The sequence below is a fragment of the Talpa occidentalis genome, unplaced genomic scaffold (genome assembly GCF_014898055.3).
Source record: "Talpa occidentalis isolate TD23 unplaced genomic scaffold, MPIMG_talOcc4v2.1 talOcc4.18, whole genome shotgun sequence".
NCBI lineage: Eukaryota > Metazoa > Chordata > Mammalia > Eulipotyphla > Talpidae > Talpa > Talpa occidentalis.
The window spans coordinates 2170873-2179384 of NW_023601851.1; positions in this window are offsets into that span (position 1 = coordinate 2170873).

Here is an 8512-nt window from a genome sequence, read left to right on the forward strand (position 1 = left end):
ATATACATAGCTACCTTCCATATTTGCATCTAAATTAAAGTAATGAAAGTATTATAAATAGGTATTATGGTAATTTCCACTTTTTCTTGATTTTCTATAAAATCTTTGTTTTCTAAAAAAAATGTATTTACTTTTCTCTATTTTAGCCATGTTAGCCAACAGAAGATTACCATGTACAGAGTCTAAAGACTCCTTGATGACACAGGATGACCCAGGTACTCCACAGCCCATCTGTTCTGCAAACAGGCACAGGTGCTGACAGGAGCACCTGCACTTGAGCTGGCTGGGCAGGTCCAGGTCACCAGGTCACAGGTCCAGGTCACAGAACCTGGCAGAGGTATCCACTCTTGAGGAAACAATGTGAAAGTTACCAGCCATTCTCTCAGCCCCGAGATTTAGGGTAAAATGTGGCAGAGGGTCCCAATACCCCAGTAGAAGTCATGGGTGCTCAGGCTTGGAATTCCAGCATCCCTTGACACAGCAGGTATTCAAATACCCCTCAACTAAACTCACTGACTGCACCCAGGGATGATGCCTGACCAGGGCCAGTGCCAAGCGAGGGCCAAAGGACAATCAGAGTTCAGTGTCCAGGGTCTCTCACCATGTGAAAAGTGCCCTCAGGAGCAGATGGAAAACTACAGTGGCTTTGTGACCTTCCCATCCCGGGAAGGTCATACACAGACTGAAGCCAGCCTCCTTTGCATTGGCATCCCAGCTTTAGCATTGCCAGGACCCAACAGACTATAAATCTATGGGTTATCTGTTGAATGCTTGTGGAAATGAATGCCAGCCCACACACAGGATGAATCCCTAATGGCTGCAGGAACGTTTATTCCAGTGAACTATCACTTGTTCCATTGAGTGCACTTAATACCGCCAAGCACAGACTGGATGAGTCCTGCAGAGAGAGCAGGTCTAGAACTTGATTTGCACCTACTGCATAAAGAGGCAGCAACCAGGATGGTCCTTTAGATAATTTATTCATTTGTTTTAATATATTGTTTTATATAATTCTTACATCATTGCACAATGTATGCATTTTCATTTTGGTTATATCCCCCATACAATCGCACCCCCTTATTTTGACCCTAGTCCTTCCTCCACCTGCCCCTCCCACCCCAGTGTGTCTCTGGTTTATAGTTGCTTGTTGATTTTGATTTTTACTTTGTATTGATTAGTCTTTTATCCTGGTCCCTTATTTAGGTTTTCTAAGTTCCTGCTATGAGTGAGACCACCTGGTATTTTTTTTTCCATTTCTTTCTGGCTTATTTTGCTGAGCATGATCCCTTCTAGCTCCATCCATATCGCTGCAAAATGCATGCGCTTATCTTTTTTGATTGCTGAATAATTTTCTATTATGTATATGCACATCTTCTTGATCCATTCATCTATTTTTGGCATGTGGGTTGTTTCCATAGCTTACCTATTGTAAATAGTGCTACTATAAACATAGGGATGCAGGTGCCCTTGGGGATTAATGTTTCATTTGGGTAAATACCTATGAGTGGAATAGGTGGATCACATGGAAGCTCTGTTTTAGTAGGTCAAGAAATCCCCACACAGCTCTCCATAGTAGTTGGACCAGTTTGCACTCCCAAAAGCAATGTGAGAGTTCCTTTTTCTCCACAACCTTGTGCACCTACTGCATGAAGAGTCAGGAAGGTTCTGGCATTAACTGAGCGTTCAGGAAGGTCCTTTTCACGATTTATTCTTTTTGGAAACATCAGGCCACGTGTTGAGAAAGTTGAAATATTTCAATCATCTGTGCATATGAGAGTCCATAGCAGTCTCCTGAGTTCCCAAGTTACTGCTACGTTGCTCCTCTTGTCTTATGAGGTATGCATGGATGTCCAACCCATGGTGAGGGAGCAGAGGTCCAGAGAGGGGTAAAGCTGTGTCCATGGTCACATTATGGAGGACTGCCTCAGACACAATTCCAATGACATGGTTTCAGGAAGAAAGACATTTATTTCCAGCTTTGCTTACTTGTAATGCCAGGTCGATGAGTTGCAAAGGTCTTCTCGGTTTATGCAGTGTGGCCTGTGAAGAAGACACTGGACAGACAGGTGGCATTCCCATTCCAATCACACAACCTTGAGAGAGTGCTTTCAAAATCTTGAACACCCATGTTCTTCTGATAAAGAAGTCACATAAACTCACCTCTCTTGCAGGACTGAAAAGTCCCTTGGGAATGTCTACAATAGAAGTGTGCAGATCACAGTATGTGAATAAATGAGCACAGTGCTCTTAGCCTTGCTTATAGAACTCTAGTGTCACCTAGGAGTGGGTGTCCTTGTCCTCAGGAAAAAGGGGTTCACCCTCTCTCTGTCACTTACCCCTCCTTCCAGTTCTGAGAATTCCAAAGTAACTGTGTGTCTGCATTGCTTCAGGGATGAGGACAAAGGAGACCTGAGAGAGCTAATGGCTGCACAAACACAGGGTCATTGGTCCTACTCATGGAGTGATCAGACCCACGTTGAAAAACTTGCATCATAGCTAATGAGTCCTGGCGGTTTATTCCAGGCAGGAATTTTCAGGAAAGCTCATTCTACAAGAAAGACCTAAGGCCCAGGAGGGAAGCCCAGCACCAACAAACACACCTCATCGAAAACTCACCCATCTTTCTGAACCTCAGTTTCTTTATCTCAAATATACATAGCATACTCTCAAAAGGCACAGATAGCATAATCAACGTCCAGGATTGCTATGACCATAAAGTAGATATCATTTTGTGCCCATGGCTCTATCTTGTCTATATCCACCATGCCACGATTCATAGGCACTGTTGTCACTGCTGCTCTTTGCTGGGGCCTGCAGCTTTTGTGACTGGCCTTGGATTGGCCTGGCTGTCATGTCCTTGTGCCCACATGACATGGTATCTGTACGATTCCTGGAGACAAAGTCGTCAAGATGCCTGCCTGCCTCCTCAGCAACTCAGGCACAGGACTCTTAGCCTTATTCCCATAGGTATAAAATGGGATGATGTGGTCTGCCTCACTAACTACGTGGGAGGTGGTGATGTCCCCAGCCCTGGAGTGATCCAGGTGACAGTGTCGCAAGAACAGCCAAAGTTTGGTGTGGAAAAAAGGGCTTTGACATTCTTGTCACTAACAACAAGGGGGCTCCATAGGTCCTCATTGAAAGGCAGCCACATCTTCATTGTTTCTCAAACCTCCAGGCCTTAGAGGCTGCTACCTCTCTGCTGGTGTATGGGGCTGCGTGCCTCTTAGCTGATGAGAGACCTGACCGTCAATGTTGTCTGACTGGCTTGTGTTCAGGGTTGTGACCCCTCACTTTTGCTGTCCACAGTCAGGCCTCTTACTGAAGCCCCCCGGCACATGGCATGAGCAAGTTCAGCAGGAGTGAGTGAGTTGAAATCCCGGCTTCGCTGAGCACTTTTCTCACACAATCCCTGCACCAACTTGGGCCTTTCTGGAACCTGCCACCTCTCTCCTCACCCTGGAGGTCTTAACCTCTAGGGTGGCCTATACCATACATCTTTCTCTGTTGCATCTTCGGCCCTGTGAATGCCACAAACGGTCTCTTTGTTTCTGAGGCTTTTTACCACAGCCCTGCCCGCATGCCCGCTCTTTGTCATGGGCAGGGGCAGCAGCTTGTCCTCCCCTGTGGTGCCCATGCTCCGTGGGTGGAGGGGCCTCCTCCTCCTGGTAGTCAGCTCTCTCTCTGTGGGCACGGGGGCTGTTTCCATGGCCAGCGACCACACACAGAAGATGCTTGTAACTCCTGGTTGTGCCCAGTGATGTGTCTGCTCTCCTGCCACCCTCCCGCCTGAAAGCAGGGTCGCTGTGCCCCAGATGCTAGAGGAGGAAACGAGAGGATGGTTGCCAAGGGGGCTTTACAGCTGGCACAGGCTGGTCTGGCTTTGAAAAATTGTGTTCTTTTGTGTTTGACCCCAGGCCACCAGATCCATAAAGCTCTCTTCCCTCAACCACAGCCTGCTTCCCGCCTCTTCCAACAGCCCCAAAGCTGGTTATCTGTGCCCAAAGCACCCCCAAAGTGACCAGCGACAAGGAAGGACCTTTGAAGCTCAGGCCTTCCCATGGCTTTAAAGAAACACTGTCCTTCCCACACTAACCTTCCAAAGCCTCCCTTGGCTCAGCCTCTGGAATCATTCCCTGGTCACATGCTTTCTGGGGAGGGTCAGTGCCTCCCAGCCATGGGATAATTATGTGTTGGAATTTCTAAAATTTGTCATAACCATGTTATTTCTCTGATGGGAGAGTAAACTCACCGTCCATTTAATGAAAAACTGATTCCTTCTTGTGGTTGAAAGCAACCTTTTACTAAAATTGCTCTCCTCTGCCATCTTTTGAAAAAAATGTTTCAAGTCTGGTGGATAGTAATGTAGTCTACTCATTTCACTGTGATTAGTATCTGTGTGGTATACACCCTTTTCTATTTTATTTTTCAATCCCTCCACCAAACTTCACATTGTCATACACCAATTGCTGCTGCCCACACAGCTATCCCCTCCACAATTTCCACTATTCCCATAGTAAACATTATCTTCTCTATGCAAAGTTCATATTTCTCGTTCTTCTGTAGATTCTAGGCAAGTATTTGTTTGGATATTCATACCCACCTCAAGTTCCATTAATTTTGTTCCACGTTCCACTGATTCTTCTCTCTCCACTGCTATTCAGTATTGCAGTGATAATGTCCTTCATTTCTGTAAGCATTAATCTGCTAAAGAGCAGATAAATTTGGCAATATTAAGCACTACTACTATTACATAGCTGTTGATCTTTCTGCATTTGATTTTCCTTTTCTTTTCTTCACAAATCCTTAGTAAAAGTATTCTTGGATCAAACAGGATTTCCATTTTTATGTTCTGGAGAAATCCCCATTTCATTTTGTCCAATGGCTCTACCAGCTTGCGTTCCCACCAGTAGTTCACACTTTCTATTACCCACAACATCACCAGCATCCCAAATCCCCATTATTTCTTTTTTGTCCTTTCTCTTGGGGGCTCAGTGAGTATCTCAGTGTGGTTTTCATGTGCACGTCTCCTATGCACAATAAGTGCTGTTGAGCACTCTTTCAAATGTTTGTAAGCCATCTGAGTGTCTTCTTTAGAGAAGTGTCTACTTAGGCATTTGCCCATTTTTTAACATTGACTCACTTGTTTCTTTAATTGAATCTTTGTTGCTGGATTGGGGAAGTACCTTGTAACCTTTGGAAATTAACCCCTTGTCAGATATATGCTATGCAAATAATCTTCCCATTCTCTTTTTTTTGTTTTTGTGATGGTTTCTTTTGACATATAAATTTTAAGTTTGATGTGGTTCCATCTGTTTATTGCTCTCGTTTCTGTTAATGGTGGGGTTGTTTTCCAAAACACATCTTTCTGGTAGATGTCCTGTAGTATGTTTCCCATATTTTCTTTGAAATATGTCATGGTTTCAGTTCTCGTATTAAAACAATCCTTTTTGAGTGAATTTTCTATGTCCACTCTGTATCTCCCAGCATTTACTAAGAAGGCCATTTTTTCTCCACTGTGTGACTATACAGTGCCATTGCTATGTGTGGATGATGTTGTTGAAGCAAGGCACATAAGGGGATACATTGCTGTTTAAAATAGAGCTTCATTACAATCATATAGTGAACAATTTGAGAATAAACTTAACCGAGGAGTTGAAGGAGCAGTGCAGTGAAAACAGCAAAACAGTGTTAAAGGACATAAAATATGACTAAAAGAAATGGAAGGATATTGCCTTCTCAGGGGTTGGAAGAACGAGCATTCTTAAAGTGTCCATATTAATCAGAGCAATTTACATGTTTAATTCAATTCCTATCAGAATATCTATGGCATTTATTAGGGAAATAGAATAAATGCTTATCAAATTTATTTTTTTTATTTTTTTATAGAGGCATGTTATTTATTTGTTTGTTGGTTTGTTTTAAATAATAAATTTTAAAACCATAAAAAGAAGGCAAGGAACTTTCCTACCTCATGGAGATTAAAAACCACACTACTGGAAGACCACGGGACTAATGAGGAGATCAAGAAGAAATTAAAAAAATTTTTGAATTGAACGACAAGGAGGACACCATATCCTAAATGTATGGGATGCAGCAAAAAGCAGTAATAAGAGGAAAATATATAGCAATAGAAGCTCACATCAAGAAACAAGAAAAGAACTCAAAGAAAAACCTAATCTCGAAGCTCAAGATCTAGAAAAAGAACAACAAACAAAAAAAAAAAACCAAAACCAGTAGAAGAAAAGAAATAATAAAAACCAAAAGCAGAAATAAATGAAATTGAAACTAAAAAAACAATCCAAAAGATCAATGAAACCAAGAGCTGGTTCTTTGAAAAAATCAATAAAATAGACAAACCCCTAGCCAAGCTCACAAAGGAAAAAAGGGAGAAAGAACAAATAAACAGGATCATCAATGAAAGAGGAGAAATCACAACGGACACAGCAGAAATCAAAAGAATAATCAGTAACTACTATGAACAGTTATATGGAAACAAGTTTAACAATCTAGAGGAGATGGACAAATTCTTACAACTCTACAATCACCCAAAGCTAGATAAAGAAGAAATAGAACACCTAAACAGACCAATTACAGGCAGCGAATTGAAATGGTAATCAAAAACCTCCCCAAAACAAAAGCCCAGGACCTGATGGATTTTACAATGAATTCTACCAAACATTCAGAGACGAATTGTGCCTATCCTTCACAAACTCTTTCAGAAAATTGAGAGGAAGGGACAATACCAAACAATCCACTTCTAGGTATTTACCCAAAGGACACAGAAACATCAATTCCAAAGAACACCTGCACCCCTATGTTTATAGCAGCACTGTTTACAATAGCTAAGCTTTGGAAACAACCCAAATGCCCAAAAATAGATGACTGGATCAAGAAGATGTGGTACATATATACCATGGAATATTACTCAGCATTCAAAAAAGATAAACACATGCAATTTGCAGCAACATGGATGGCGCTGGAAGGGATCATGCTCAGCGAAATAAGCCAAAAAGAAAAAGAAAAATACCGGGTGGTCTCACTCATAGCAGGAATCTAGAAAACTTAAATAAGGGACCAGGAAAATGAATAACCATAAGAAAGTGAAAATCAAAATCAACAAAAAACTATGAACCAGAGACACTTTTAGGGGGCGTGGGCGGGAGGGGAGGGATTGGGGTCAGAATTGGGGGCTGCAATTGTATGGGGATATAACAATAAAATTATTATTTAATAAAAAAATCTTAAAAATAAGAAAAAAAAAAAGAAAAATCATTGAATGCAATGAATTGGATCTTAGAACTGGAAAAATGAATTAGTAAAAAAAAATGCAAATGATTCTGTAGCTTAGTTAATGGTAACATACCAATTTTAGTCTGTTAGTTTTGATGACTATTAGATAAGATGTTAACTTGGGGGAACTTGATGAAGTATATACAGAAACCTTGTACTATCTTTGTAACTATAAAAATTGAAATGTATTTTATTAAAAAACTAAGTGAAAAAGTTATTTTATTAAAAATAAAAACTTAAAGCCAAAAAATAAATAAATAAATATAAATTTTATTTTTATATTCCCCCATATAATCGCAACCCCCCATTCTGAACCCAATCCCTCCCCTCCTGCCCCTGATCCCCCAAAAAGTGTCTCTGGTTCATAGTTTTTTTGTTGATTTTGATTTTCACTTTCTTATATTTTATTCCCTGGTCCTTATTTAAGTTTTCTAGATTCCTGCTATGAGTGAGACCATCCGGTATTTTTCTTTTTCTTTTTGGCTTATTTCGCTGAGCATGATCCCTTCCAGCGCCATCCATGTTGCTGCAAATTGCATGTGTTTATCTTTTTTGAATGCTGAGTAATATTCCATGGTATATATGTACCACATCTTTCTTGATCCAGTCATCTATTTTTGGGCATTTGGGCTGTTTCCAAAGCTTAGCTATTGTAAACAGTGCTGCAATAAACATAGGGGTGCAGGTGTTCTTTGGAATTGATGTTTCTGTGTCCTTTGGGTAAATACCTAGAAGTGGAATTGTTGGATCATATGGAAGCTCTATGTTTAGTAGGTCCAGAAAACTCCACACAATTCTCCATAGTGGTGGGACCAGTTTTGCATCCACCAACAGTGTAGAAGAGTTCCTTTTTCTCCACAACCTCGCCAACATTTTGCTGTTGCTAGTTTTTTTTTTACTATGTGCCATTCTCACTGGTGTAAGATGGTATCTCATGGTAGTTTTGATTTGCATTCCCTGATATACAAGTGATTTGAACATTTTTCATATATGTCTGTTGGCCATTTGCAGTTCCTCTTCAGAGAAGTTTCTTTTTAGCTCTTCTGCCCATTTTTTGATTGGATTATTTTCTTTGTTGTTGCTGAGTCTCATCAGCTCTTTTGCAGATTTTGTGATCAGTCCTTTATCATTAGTGTTGTGTGCAAAAATGTTCTCCCAGTTGGAGGGTTTCTCTTTGTTTTTGTTATTGTTTCTTATGCTGTGCAGAAGCTCTTTAATT